This window comes from Ursus maritimus, unplaced genomic scaffold, assembly GCF_017311325.1.
Source record: "Ursus maritimus isolate PB19 unplaced genomic scaffold, ASM1731132v1 scaffold_33, whole genome shotgun sequence".
Taxonomy (NCBI): domain Eukaryota; kingdom Metazoa; phylum Chordata; class Mammalia; order Carnivora; family Ursidae; genus Ursus; species Ursus maritimus.
The window spans coordinates 3,555,424-3,570,340 of NW_024425897.1; positions in this window are offsets into that span (position 1 = coordinate 3,555,424).

A 14,917-nucleotide genomic window follows, 5' to 3' on the forward strand; every position below is an offset into this window, starting at 1 on the left:
GTTGGGCCTATGAAGTCCTCCTAGGGTGGTCTATTTCAAAAGCCGAGGCTTAGGGGTAGAAAGGGATGCTCCTCTGTCTGTCCTGTCCCTGGGCAGTGGCTGGCCATTTGTCTTCCTTCCCAGGGTGACTTTCTGGACACCCACTGCTCACATTTTTTGTTTAAGAATCAGAGGGATAATAAGATGTCAAGGAAAATCCTCTCAGGAACGCACAGCTCCAATAAATTACTATCAGCCAAGGCATTGCGGGCTCCAGGCTGCAGAGATGGTCATTCTGGGGGCTGCCGGGCCCCTGTGCTCCTGGGTGGGTGATTGCATGTGCCTACCTCTGCCTGGGCCCTGAGACCGTGCCCCCAGAAGATCCCATCCAGCCAGGCTCACCCCTTTCTTAGTTCTTCTGTGACCATGTGCCCCTACTAGCTGGACAGTGGTGCCCAGGGAGTCAGCCTGGCCTGAGCGCCTGGTGGCCCGTGCCAGGGTCACCTTGCCAGGTCCTTACCAGGGCCAGGATCCAGGGTGCTTGCCCACCTTGCTGTCCACCCTCTGCCTCTACCTGGCTCTTGCTGGGAGTAGACAGGGCTGGGCCATGAGCTCCTGGGGCTCGTCACTGCACCCAGGCAATGTGCACAAAGGAGTTGAGTGAGAAACTGGGGGGTCGGGTGAAGTGTGGAGATCTGGATTGGTCACAGGCCTGGCTAGTATCCCTGGGTTCCAGGGTGCTCCCTCTCTCTGAAGGACACCCTACCCTCTGCCAACAGGCCAAAGTGTGGGGCCCAGAAGCTACCACCAGATGGCGCCACAACCCTGCAGACGGGCTGAAGGCTTCCCCCGCCCCAGGCCCAGGGCAGGGCGCCGCCCCTGGTGGAGGAGGGACAGTGCTGGGGCTGAAACCCCCTCCTTACTTAAATCTGCGGGTCCGTCTTGACCTAGGGCAGTGGCTGGCTGGCCATTCAGATCAAAATGTCCTTTCCTAGTTCCACCCCACTGTTCACACCTAAATCGCCCTGGGCCTCTCACCACGTATACAGAGCCCCCTCAGGGGTCCCTCACCTGCTTCTTCCCAAGGGCCTGGGGCTCACATCTGTGGGCCTTCCGCAGGTGGAGCCCCCCTGACAGCCCTGGGCTGGCCCCACGTTGCCCTGTTTGTTAGCGGGCAGCCAGGCTGGTGTGAGGAGAGCCTAGGTTTGCAGTTGCCTCTGGCCAGTGTGTGGGAACGGCTGGGGGTTGGTCTTGACTAGCAAGCGGTGCAGGGGTGAGCCCTTCTGGAGGGAGAAGGACAGCAGAGCCAGTGAGGGCGTCAGGACAGGAGTCACCTACAGGACACAAGAGCAGCAGTGGTGGTGGTGGGGGGGTAGGACATTGACACTCTGTGCCCAGAGAGGCTACCATCTCAGAAACCTGGTCCACCCAGGCGGCTGGGCACTGCCACTGTTTTGGCATGACCACATGGTACCTGGCTCAGGGAGCGTGCCCTGAAACCCTCTGCCCCCACCCCTACCCCCTTATTTTCTCAAGGGAGACACACCAGGTGTTTACTTGTATGCTGGGGACAGGGTTTTGGGGGGAATTCTCAGTGCAGGCTCCCCAGACCTGGGTCTGGACCCCCAAGGCCTCCACCTCTCAGGTGATCCAGCCCTTATAAAGGCTTTCTGGCCTCTGGGCAGCCCCATGGCCCCATGGATCCCGTTCTTTAGAGCCAGGCCCAGGATCTGGGTTTTGGCCTGGTGAGATGGGGCTCTGGGGTGTGGTGCTGAGAGCTGAAGTGCTGTGTTTGGCCCTGGGGGCTCTTGGCAGGGCCTGGTCAAGATGAGGTGGGGCCTGTGACATTGGAGGCAAGTGGGCAAGGCCTGGGGAATGGGCCAGGAGCTCCTGGGTTGGGGCGTGGGGCTGCAGGCCAGAGAATGTGGGGAACACAGGCTCTCTCAACCTTGGGCTTTTGGGGCCTGAGCCCAGCCTTGCTGTCCCTTGCAGCCCCAGGCAGACTATTCCTTTAGCTGCAATTCCCACTTGGCTGGGAGAGTGTGACAAGGGGGCATTGGGGCTGCCCTCACTCAGGCCCAGGACACATGGCTGTGAAGTGGACTGAGGTCACACTCTGCCACTCGACCATGGGGTTTTGAGACCAACACGTCACCAGAGCCTCCAGATGAGCCCTGGGCTGCAGGGCTGCCTGTGGGGCTGTGTGGGGGATGGAGAGATGTGGGTGGGGTATAGGGCATCTGGTCCATCATCCTCCCCTGCCTGTTCCATTCTAGTCCCCTTGGTTGTTCTGCCAGAGGGCTTGGCCCCAAGGCCACCTGACCTTCAGAGCTGGCATATCCCAGTCCCCTGGTGACACCAGGCTGCTGCCCATGGCCCAAGTACGCCCACATGTCCTCAGTGGAAAGCTGCTCTTTGGGCCTTACACCTCTGTCCCCCGAGAGCAGAGAGAGCACACCACCCTCCCCCTCCCCCGACTCAGCTTTCTCACGTGAGTGGTCTCCCTGTTGGGTCCTTTGTTGGAAGGTGAGCCTGCCGAGGGCAGCCTGCAAACACTTGCAGCAAACAGTCTGGAGGCTTCAACTTTCCCACCACCCACCAAGGCAGCAAGAGCTTAACTCACCCACTAGCTACCTGTGACCACCAAACCCTCCAAAGAACTAGCTTCCAAGCTTACTGACCATTCAAACATCGGGTCCCCTACTTCCCCCTCCCTGTTGGCCAGACCTGCACTCCCTGTCCCATGCCTCTCCGGTGCCTGACCTTGAGGTGCCAATGGTCCCCCCCCCACCCTCGTGCCCAGCCCAGCCCGGTGAGTGGTTGGCTTCCTGGGTCAGCTTTGGTCAACAGGAGAGGGCAGCCTTGCTCACTGCTGCCCCTCCCTCACCTCCTCGCTCCCTCCAGCCTCAGGCCTGGCTTTCTGGGGAGCCTGGGCTGAGACACGGGTGCACCCCCCGCCCCCGCACCAACCACCCACACCATCGAGCCAGCTCTCCAGCGAAGGGGCCAGCCGCCCACCCAACTGCCCAACTACATGCTGGCCGAGCACCTCTCGAGCCCACAGCTGCCCACTCAGGGCTGTGCGGTGGAGCCAGCAGGCGCCTCGCGGGATGCAGCGTGAGGCATTCTTCTTAATAAGGCCCCACATCGATGATAAAGGGCAGTATCATCCCTCGATGATGTGCCGCGAGCGGGCTCGCCATACAAGGGAGACGTTTAATTTATCTCAGGAACTGGGAGCAAGTTATAAAAATGGTAATTTCTTGGAGATTCAATTACGTGTTTTCATTGTTACCCTCGGTAATCAAGGAAACGATTTTAAAGAAAGGGTTGTGGGATGGGTCCCTGGAGGAGGGTCAGGGCCAGCAGGGGTTTGGGGACCAGGAGAAGGACGGTGGCGGGTGGGAGCAGGCAGAGTGCAGTGGGGCTGAGCCGCCTGGCCTCAGTCTTCCCACCCAAGAGGGGCCCATCTGGGACTCTGCCAGCTGGTGGGGGAGGGAGACGACCTAGTGATCCCGTGGCTCCAAGGACACTCAACTCCCTGCCCAGCACCCCACTGGGTACGGTTCATCTCCCCAGGCCTCTGCAGGGAACGGAGTGGGGCTCCTTGTAGGGTTCGGACCTGATTTTTCCCCGAGTGATGTCTTTGCTCTAAATAACATTCCCAGGATTAACGATGCTGGCAACCAACAGCACCAGGTGATTGGAAGAGGGTTTTATGGCCCCGTGGGTGAAATTGAACTTGCATTGGACGTGTATTTCTGAGATGGGATTTTCCTCTCCGGCAAAGGCAGCACGTTTCACGCTAATTACAGCGGCAGCTCCTTGCAGCTCACCATCCGTGGCCGCGCACGCATGCTGGGCCGTGGAGCTGGCCCTCACGGCCTGGGGTCACCTCAGAAGCCCCTGGTGTTGGTTCTGGGGGTGGTGACCTCATCCAGTCAGGGGCCGAGGAGGGGAGAGGCAGCCCTCATGGGAAGGTGAGGCGGCCTGGCCGGGTCATACCAGGGAGGGGGCTGGAAGGAGGCCCCCAGGCAGGGGGTGGGAGGTTTGCCTGGCACTCATAGGCCCGTAGTAAGCAGACTTGGGGCGGGGGCTAGCGTGTCCTCGAGGGGTTGGCCTTATATCTGGTTCTGAAAACCAGATCTACCCCCTGAAAACCCTTTCCTACCCGACTCCAGGCTGCCCAGTGCACAGCCAGGGTGGGTTGGTACTATCCTGCTTGAGGGGGCTTCAAGGCTCAGGGTTCCATCTTAGAACAGCACTGGGGGGACAAGAAGGGAGGTGATCACGGGGAACCTCTTGGCCTGGATTGGGGTTTGGGGAGGGGAAGCAAGGCTCCACTGTCTACACAGCAGGCAGGTCATTGTCACAGACCAGGGACTCCCTGCCTCCCGCCGCAGGGACACTGATCATTATCACGGACCAGCCCCCTACCTCATCACCCAGTTTCCAGGTGAGGACACAGGCTCAGAGAGGTGAAGGGCTTGTCTGAGGTTGCACAGCAGGTGAGCAATGAGGGGGTGAGTCAAAGGCCTAGGGATGTCCAGAGCCATTTGCTGCTGCCAGGGGCTGGAGTGTAACTGTACTCAGGCATCCAGGGGGCATGCGCCAGGACCTGGCTGACAGTCAAGGACTAGGCCAACAAAGAAGGGGCATTGATGGCCTGCAGCCACTGCCCTGAGGGACAGAAGGGGAGGGATGCACCTGGGGAGGGGTTGGGTGATCCTTCCCTGCTCCTTCCCCTCAGGCCCACGAACTGACCCCACCTGCTACTTCTGACCCTGACAGGAGGGGGATGGTGCCCAGAATCCTTAACGGGGACTTTTCCCAGAGTAATTACCTTTGATTCACTTGCAGTAAATACTAGGCTATTTTTTCCTTTTCCAATAATTGAACTTATTTATTTTTAACTAAGATTAAATGTTCTCTGTGAGCTCAAGATATACCACTCTCCTGTCAGGTCTGGTCAAACCTCGCTCTCTTCTTGCCTCCTGGGGACAGCCCACCAGGCAGAAAAGGGGCCAGCAGCTGGGATAGGGGGTGGGGGCAAAGATGTGGCTTGTTGGAAAAGCTCTGGACGGTGGAGAATTGATTTCGTCAGCGACTGCTGTCACCAGGAACATGACCATCATTACCTTCACCTACATCATCACCTCCACCGCCACCACCACCAGCACCACCATCATCATCGTACCACCACCACCACCACCTCTACCTTCACCACCATCACCTCCACCGCCACCACCACCAGCACCACCATCATCATCGTACCACCACCACCACCACCACCTCTACCTTCACCACCATCACCTCCACCACCACCACCACCACCACCACAGTCTCTGCCACCACCAATTCTACCTTCACCACCACCACCATCACCGCCATCCTCATCATATCACCACCATCACTTCTACCTTTGCCACTATCACCATCACCACAACCACCATCACCACCACATTCACCACCATCATCACCTCTACCTCCACCACCATCACCACCATGTCCACCATCACCACCACCATCACCACCACAATCTCTGCGACCACCAATTCTACCTTCACCACCACCACCACCATGTCCACCATCACCACCACCATCATCATATCACCACCACCACCTTCACCACCTTCACCACCATCACCATCACTGGCTATCATCATCACCACCATCATCATCATATCACCACCATCACTTCTACCTTTGCCACTATCACCATCACCACCACCACCATCACCACCACATTCACCACTATCACCACCACATTTACCACCATTACCACTTCTACCTGCACCACCATCACCACCATCACTACTACCATCACTATCTCTACCACCTTCACCTCCACCATCACCACCACATTCACCATTAATCACCACCACCACTATCGCCACCTCCACCCCCACTACCATTACCATCTCCATTACCGTTATCATCACCATCCTCACCACCACCACCTCCACCATCACTATGATAACTCTGCCATCACCACCACAATTGCAGCACCATGTTGACAAACTCACATTGGTTCAAGGCTGCCATCACTTGGCACTAATCACTTGGTCCAGCACAGGAAACTGCATGCTGTTCTGATTGCCATTGAAGGGATGTTAGACGTGGCTATTTGTGGGAGAACACATTGCAGAAAGGAAAGAGGGGCAAGCTCAGGAAGGTCTTGAAGGACTTAGGCCCTTGAGAATCGACAGTTCAAGGACACTGCCAGTGCCCCTCTTGTCTCAACACTGACTCAAGTTCTATCTTTGACCGAGCCGGGGCAGAGAGAGCTGCAATGGCCGGAAGAATGGCCAGAGGAACCTCTAGTCCTTCTGTTGAACCATACCCACATCACCCAGGCCAACATGTAGCCTCCGTGGCTTTCCCAGAGCTAGTGAGTGCCTGGATGAGATGCCTAGCCATCCTGTCCTCCACAAATCCAGCCGGCGCTTGAGGAACTGAGGAGGCGGTGTGGGGCGGGACCAGGAGCTCTGCAGAAGTGGCCAGGTGAACGTCAGCTGTGCAGAGCCTGGCTGTGCTAGTCTCCTGTCTCTGAGCTTCGGTTTGCTCATCTGTGAAGCGGGCCACAAGGGCAAAGTGAGGTGATGCCCATGAAGGACCATAGAGCACTGCCAGGTAAGAGGGGGGCCATGGGCCACTGACGGCAGGATGGCTTCACCATGTCAACTCTCTGGGAACAGTGGGGAGTGAGTGGGGAGCTTGTGTCCACTGTGGTGCTAGGTCACTGGTGTCACATGATCTTACTCCACGTGCTAGCTGTGTCTCCCCATCCGCAGGGGTCCCTGCCTCTGTCAGCCACCCACACTGCCTTCCTATCCTCACCATGGCCCCTGTGCACCAGGAGCGTGGCTCCTGGCAGCTCCTCCAGTGTCTGCTGGCCGTGGAGTCAAGGCCAGAGCTCCTGGGGATACTGGAGACTGCAGTGGGGCTGAGTGGTCCATGAGGCCCGTGCGGGCACACAGGCCTGGAATGGACTGTTGGTGGCTGACCCGGGGACATCAGGGTCATTGGTGGGCATCTGCCATGTGCAGGGCACCTTGCAGTATCCCCGATGCAATCTTCCTAGTAGGTCTTGGTGCCAGAGCATTTCCCAACTTGTGGGCCTCATGGAGGTTGATGGCTGTGGGGCTGGTTGTGGATGCTGGGGAGTGGGCCATGCTCCTCAACTGGTGTTTGGGGACCCTATAGATCTCTAGAGAGAAGGTTGGGTCATTCCCAGGGCCTAGGATGCACTCATAGAAGAGTGAGGGCAGAGCCTCTCCCTGCACCAGGGAGAGCGCCTTTTGAGGCCCAAGGGGACCCTCCCTGCCTCACCTCAGGCAGAGAGAGAATATATGAAGGTGCATTAAATCTCCCTTGTGTTTGGGAAATATTATTAACAATTAAAAATCTTAAATCTTGATGACATTCCCAATAGCCAGATAATTAATACAAGAGCAGATATAATTACTTAATGATTAATAACTACACTTAATAGTTTTCAAAGTGATTGTGATAAAGTTAAATTGCTGATGTCCTGCACAGTGCAGACACCTTGGGGCTGGGATGGCCAAGTCATGTAGGCCAGAATGTGGCTCCGCTGGACCCCTTTGTCCATGCCCTTCCTGGGGCCTGCATAGCAGGGGTGTGAGTTATCCATACACAGAAGTCGAGGACTCCCACACCTACTTGCAGTGGTAGAGTCTTGCCCAATCCCTGGGCCAGGTGGGTGGAGCCTGTCTCCTTCCCTGGGAGATTCATGGAGTGACCATAGGATTGTCTCATTGGGCCCAGAAGTCACTGCCCCATACCTGCAAGTATTCTGGGTCTCGGGGCTGGTAGGCAGGGACATCCTTCTCCCCCTGGGCTAGTCTTTGGTCCTCTCATTGCCCACAGCTCCATTGCCCATAGCTCCTTTGGGCCTTGGGAATACACTTCCACCATCAGAATTAGCTTGTCCTGCTCCTGGGATCTGGTCCAGGGCTGCTCCATCCATCAATTCTCACTAAAGTGTGAGTGGTTGCTCAGTGCTGCCCTAATTCTCTAGGTCTATAGTTTCATGCCTTTAGCATTGCAGGAAGAGGAAGAGGGCAATTCCAGGCAAAAGAGGCCTGGCACTGGGTGCCATAAGACCATGGATTCTGCCACCCCTGGAGGTGGGTGGGAGGAGCAGCTTGGAGGATACCAGGAGCCCTGGTAGGGGCAGGACCTGGAGACCTGCTTCCCTTTACACGAATCATTTTTTCTGATCCTGGTTCCAGGCCCCGCCTGGCCAGAGTCCTAGCTGACATTGCTGTGTAGTCCCTTCACAGTCTGCCACAAGATGCCCCTGCCCCCAGTCATCACAGCTTTCAGAGTCCTAACTGGGGCCAGTGCTGTCTCTGCATGGCCTGCCATGCGATGATGGGACAGTGTGGCGTCTGGGTGCCTGATGGTGGGCCAGGGACAAGCAGGTGGCCGTTTAAACTCCTCTTGTAGCTTTTTTTGGTAGTTTAAAGTTTTTCAGAGCACAGCATTAAGAGGAGGTAGCAGCTGGAGAAATAAATGGGTGATGGTGGCAGTCCCATGGGGAGGGCTGAGCGGGGGACTTTCCGTGGCTTGGCACAGATGGCCACCATAGTTAAGGGGTTAGGCAGGTATGGTCCTGGCCTTGGTTTCCCCATTTCCCACTTTGGAAAGCAGGAAAGTGCCATCTCCCTCATCATCCCTATTCCAAGGACACACCTGGATGGGTAAACTGAGGCCCAAGGTCCTGAAAGCAGAGGTCTGGCCCCTGCTCCCCCAGGCCCCTCTCCTAGGCCCGGCTCTTAGGTCCAGCCCCTCTTGACCTCTGGCATGGGGTGGCTGCTCTGGGAGTGCCCTTGGCCGGCACGCCCTCGTTATCTCATTAGACTTCTCTGTTCCGAGGCCAGAGGCGCTGAGACCATTCCCGGGACTGAGGTTCCTCTGAGCCTGATTGCTCATTCAGCTTCTGCACAGGCCGCCCGCTCTCCTCCGGTGTCTGGCAAATGTCCTTCCCAGCCCAGGAGTTGGCTGCCCACCCCTGCGAGGACCCAGTGGCTTTGGCCCTGACCCCATGGGCGATGCAGCAGGCTGAGCAGCTCTGCCCACTGCTCCCCGCCCTTATGTTGGCCTGGGAGGGCTGATGATCTTGGGGGGCTGCTTCCAGGATGCACCCTGGGTACAGGAGCCAGGAGGCATATGGAAACCCAGGCTTTCTGGGTACCTGGGAGGGGCCTGGCCCCAGTCTCTGCTCTGTAAGTGGGCCTCAGTTGCCTCATCTGTAAAGTGGGTTTGGGTGATGGGATGAGGCGCTGTCATTGGGTGCTGAGGTTCCCAAGCTGCTCCTGATGGCAGGCTCCATGTGGTCTCGGAGTGGGGGTGCTGAGGGGGCGGGTGCATGTTAAGGTGAGGAAGCAGAGTCTCACTGTGGGGCCCATGGTCGGAGCGCTAAGCCGGCTTTATTCCTGGGGGCTGCCTCTCCCTTCTCAGAAGTGGGGAGTTGGACAGAGGGAGACAGGGCAGACCCCTGAGGGTCTTGGCATGGGCAGTGACTGTCCCATGGACCCTGACTCAGCTCCCCCAGAGGGGTCAAGGCCTGGGAAGGTGCTGCCCATGGCTGTCACCTGAACCAGGTGATCAGGTTCTCTGGGGGCACTCAGGCTCAGCCAGTGGCTGGGGTCGGAGCTGAGCGTCCCCAGGGCCATGGCATTGATTCTTCTTGAGCTTCTGCCTGGGGCCTGGGCGACACTGGCGTCTTGGGCACCCGGGCCCACCCCCCTGCAGTTGGCGGCTGGTCCGAGGGCTTGACTACTCCCCATTAGTCCTCAGGGATTCAGGGTGAGACCAAGTGATTTAGTGGTCTGCTTAATTAGGCCTCCTCATTAATTAAACCTGCCAGTGGGGCTGGTGGGTGGTGGGAGATTGCTGGGGCAGCTGAGGAGGTGTGGGCTCCCCAGGAGTGAGCGGGCTGTGGGAGGCTCGTGGGGAGCCCTGGGCAGGGTCCTCAGGTCCTGGCACTGTGATGGGAAGCTCTGGAGGTTCGGCAAGGGCAGTGGCCTGGCCCAGAAGACAGCTGGTAGGGGGTTGCCAGGCAGGGAGCCCACATGAGCCCTCTGTGTCCTGTGGTCAGCGTTTGTGATCAGGGCAGTGCTGGGGTGGTCCATGGCCTGGAGACAGAGGCCTGGGGATGGTGGAGATGTTAGAAGACGAGGTTTTGGGCAGAAGGAGGCTTGGACCGCATGTTGTGTTTGGACAATCAGGTGACAGAAGAGAAACGAGGTGGTAAGGCTCTCTGGGGGTGGGGCTGGGTCACTGGGTGGGGTTGGGGGCAGTATGAGCCCACTTTATGTTTGAGGAAACTGGGGTCAGGGAGGGGAGGGACCTGGCACCCAGCACAGGGCACAAGATCCAGGTGTGAAAATGGGGCCTGGGAGAGGGGCCTGCCCCCACCCACCAGACTCTTTCCCCAGAAGCTACCCCCAGTCCCAACTGGGCCCCACCCAAGCCAGCCCTGCGCCCTGGGCTGAGACTCAGACCTGGCTGGGACAAAAGATGGGGTTGATCTTGGGGGGGGCCGGTGGGAGAGTCTCAGGCCAGGGCCCAAGGACACCCCAGGAGGCAGCCTTGCCCCGCTTAGGGTCAGGCCGACCAGGATCCTATTCCCACGATTCCCTCCGCAGTCGGCAGAAAGGAGTCCTTTAAGGCACGATCACAAAACTTCTGAGACTTAATTAAAATCAATCTCCAATTACTCAAATGCCATTGATTCAGGTCTCGACTGATGGGGAAAATATGATCATCATTATGGGAAATGTCGATATCAGAGCGTGGAGTATTTGTCTCAGCATAGAGCAGGCCTGGACCCTACAGCAGAGAGAAGCCCGTGCTCCGGGCTGGGGCCACTCAGCCCTTGCTCAGAACCGACTTCCGGACCCTCTGGGAGGGATAGCTCTGCCACTTCCTGGATTGTCACCTCCTAGCTGAGCCCCAGTTGCTCAGAGAGATCGGTGTTCTTAGGAGACTCGGAGGCTTCCAAAAAGTGTACGTCTCAGGGTGGCCGAAGCACATGTTCCACGCAGGCGGCTCGATGTCATTATGTGGCTGGGCTCCTCTTGTTATGGCAGCCCATTGTTATGGGAGCCCCTCTTGTTATGGGACCCCTGGCTGGGTCTCACTGAGGTCCAGAGCTCCTGCCCAGTCAGCCACCCGATGTCCAGTTCAGGACAGAAGGGTCCATGGCCTTGACATAAATGCCTCTCGCTCGCGTGGCTTCCAAGGCCTGGACTTAGCCTTGAGCAGCATCAGACACCTGGACCACTGTGCCCCTCAGTTTAGACCTCTCAGTGCAGCTTCCACAGGAGAGTGAGCATGGAGAGCAGGACACATCAACAGAGGCAGAACATCTGGGACGAAGGAGGTGATGCCAGGCCAGGGCTGGGAGAAGTGGCTTAAATTAGAGAACCTTGGGCTCTGGTATGGCCTTGGAGCCTGGAGCCTGTCCTGGGGCCAATGGGGGGGGGGCGACAACCATACCTATGAGGCCGTAAGGGCAGGCCAAGGGCAGAGGGATACACTGGGAGATAGTTAAGGTGGGGGAGCAATAACTGGGACCATATTGTAAGGCACCCAGTCAAGTATTCTGTTTTTCCTTAGAGAAGGAGCTATAGCTTTTATAAAACCCTCAGCTCTCCCGCCCTTAAAAAGTTGCATAAAGCACCTCCCATAAACGTGGCAAATTTTACATGATTGGAAACCTTTGTGTGATTCTTGATTCTTGATCGTGGCTGTGGAGGGGCCAAGGCCCAGTAGGGCTAAGAAAAGGCCCGGAGGCGAAGGAGGCTGGGCAGAGGGAGAAGAGAGGAAGGTCATTATAGTTCATATGTCCTGGCTGCAGTGCTGTGTCTGCTGCCCTTGCCCATTGTTCCCAGCTTCCCCTGGGTCTGAGCCCCTTTGCTTGTCTGGATGGGGAGAAAGGGGTGAGGAGGATGGTCTGTGCACGCAGTGGGGGTCAGGCTTCTCCTGGGTGGGGTCATAGGGCTGCTGGGAGGGGGCTTTGGCCAGAGCGGGGCTGGGCTGTGACAGTCTCCAGGGCTGCCAGGGCCTGGAGAGCATTGGCAGAGTCTCTGCCTGAATTCCAGGGTGTCCCCTGCCCTCTCTTCCTGGGAAGGCAGCCCATTAAACCCAAAGGGGCCTAGCCCTGGGCCATGCGTGGCTAGGAGGTCAGGGTGCAAGGCCCCAAGTGGCCTTCCGTGCTTGGGCCTGAGGAGTGGGTGGTGACAGAAGATTCGAAGACAGGCTAACAGGGTTTGAGAGCCTTTGGGACGAGTGAGGGAGCCCCGGGACGGCTGGCCGTGCTACTGGCCTTGCCTCTGGCTCTGGACCGCAGCCTTTCTGAAAAGGCCTGGCCCCCTTTGTGCTGAGTCTTTTGTTACTTTAATTAATGCCCAGCTTCCTGATGCCTAATTAAACTGCAATTGCTCCATGTCCAATAGTGGAGCGTCCCATTAGATACAAGTTAATGTAACTGTCGCGGTGGCAAGGAAATGAGGCTGGCGTGTCCCTGGGGAGGGGCGCAGAGCATCCCGCCCTCCGGGAAGACAGATGGCTGTGCACAGGGAGGGTACCTTGCCTACACCCTGGAGGGGGCTTGTCACTGGGCCACTTGCTTGGGGTCCAGCCTGGAGGGAGCCCGTCCCTCCTCTGAGCCCTGGGCCTCCAGCGTCCCCCCACGCCTGAAGGGAGCCTCGTTTCTCCCTGCTGATGCTCTGTTCCCACTACATGAGAAAGGTGTACTAGTGTCAAGATGGGAAAATGCAGAAAAATCAGAGAAAGGAATGTGAGGACACCCCACCCCGGAAATGCGTTGTCCTCCTGTGGGCCTGCCTTGGACTCAGCAGGGGGCCGAGTGGGGGTGTTGGGGGGTGTCCCTCTGGGAGGTGGTGGGCACAGAGGTCAATAGTGAGGAGCCCTTTGCCCCTCAGGATCTAGCAGTTGCAGGAACACCTCTGGGGCACAGGGGCAGCCTGGCGGGGACCCAGCTGGGGGTGGCGGGCTCTGACCCTGATAGCCCCACTGTCCAGGGCAGCCCTTAGCGTGGGACTCTTCCAGTGGCCAAGGGGGTCAGGCCTGGTTGGCCTGTCACTTCAGCATCTTGGTGCCATTCCTGGAGGACCTGGGTGAGGTAGACAGGAGGAAGGCCGCTCTGGGGAGCTCTGTCGGCGGTCACCACATGGATGCTGACTACCCCGGGGCTTGGTTCCCATGCAGGGCCTGGAGGAGCCTCCGAGGCAGGAGTGGCCCTGGCCCAGGTGGGGGGTCCGGGTGGGGCTGGCTGTGCTGGCGGTGGGGCCAGGGAGGGATCCAGGGCACGTTTCTGGTTGCGGGTGCTGCCTGGCCCAGCACTTACTCTACGGCTTATATGCTGTTCAGTCCCTACTTGAAGCTGGGACTGTATCCACCCTGCCCCCCATGGTCCCCCAATGACCAGCTCAGTGCCCCTGAGTGGCTGGGCAAGCGTATGTCTTAGGAGATGGCCCGGGGTTCCATGCCTCCCCCTCAGAATGCCCCACACTGCAGGGAACGAAGGGTCACCTCCCGTATTCCTGCCCCAAAGGACACAGCCCTCCACGGCCCATTGTGCATTCAGTTATTCTCTGAGCCCCTCATTTGTGGTGCGGCAGTTTCTGCTGTTTGTGCAGAGCAAATCCGGGCCGTGTTTGTTCAGTGAGATTGCCTCAGCCAGGGCCACCCCACGGGACAGGGTCGGTGCAGTGAGGGGAACGTGTGTGCACACTGAGCATGGCCCAGGAGTGGCTCTGTCTACTGCTGGTCACTCTGGAGGTGGCATTGTTGTAGCCAGTCTGTAGGGCTGCACGGCACGGTTGTGAGGTGGCCACGACAGTGGGGTGCTGGACCCACAGAAACTGGGTCCTTGCACAGTGGCCCCGTCACACTCAGGTGTCACCCTGCCCTTTGGCTACCCTCCTGGGGCTCTGAGCCGCCCGTGGAGGGGCCCTACTGGTGCCCAAGGTCAGAAGGAGCAGCCTGGGGCAGGGAGACCCCAGCAGCCTTGGGGAGGGGGCATGCGGGAAGAGTGGGAGGTGGCAGGAGTGGACAGCAGATGTAGACACTCTGGGGGCCTGGCTGGGGGGAAGCAGTGGGGCCAGCCTGTGGCCGCAACATGGCCCTGGAGCCAGGGACACCAGGGGTCATGTCCCTGTGCTACCAACTGGGTGACACTGGGCAGGTGGGTCTCTCTTTTCAAGTGAGTGGGCTGGGACAAGGAGGAATCTTCCCCCATGGGAAGGTGAACAATGTGCTGGCTATACCTGGGCCGAACCCCAGAGTGTCCTTGGCAAACAGCTGCCAGGGAGCCAGGCGGGGGCGTCATTTTGGTGGCGGGGCATGCAGCGGTCATTGAAGGCAGCCAGTCCTGCCTGCGGAACCCAAACCTACGTCGGCACAGACACCCGGCCTTGGCAAGGGTCCCTTAGCACGGCTCCACGTCCTGAGGGCCTGTCCTGGGTTTAGCACACACCTTATCTACTTAGGACGGGAGGGGACCCTGGTATGTGTTTTACCTGCCATGAATATTCAGATAGGGTAGGCCCCAACTAAAATCATGGGGTCACTCCCTGTTCATGCTTTTCTGGAAAGAATACCCATGAGGGGATCTACCTGGAGCTTCGGGCCCTTCGGTTGGTCCTATTTGCCAGGGGTCACATTGGTGCCTGTGGGCTTCTGACTGGGGTCTTGGTGGGCTGCTTCTCCTTTGCTTCCCCCAGCATTCTGCACTGGGCTGGACCTGCTCTGAGACAGCCTGGGACAGCTTTGACCATTCCTATCAGGTGGGCTTGACGCTGTGCCACGCCCCAGGCCTTCAGAACCTGGAGATTCCACCTTCTGCTCTTGGCTCTGATGCCACAAAAGTATTTGGAGC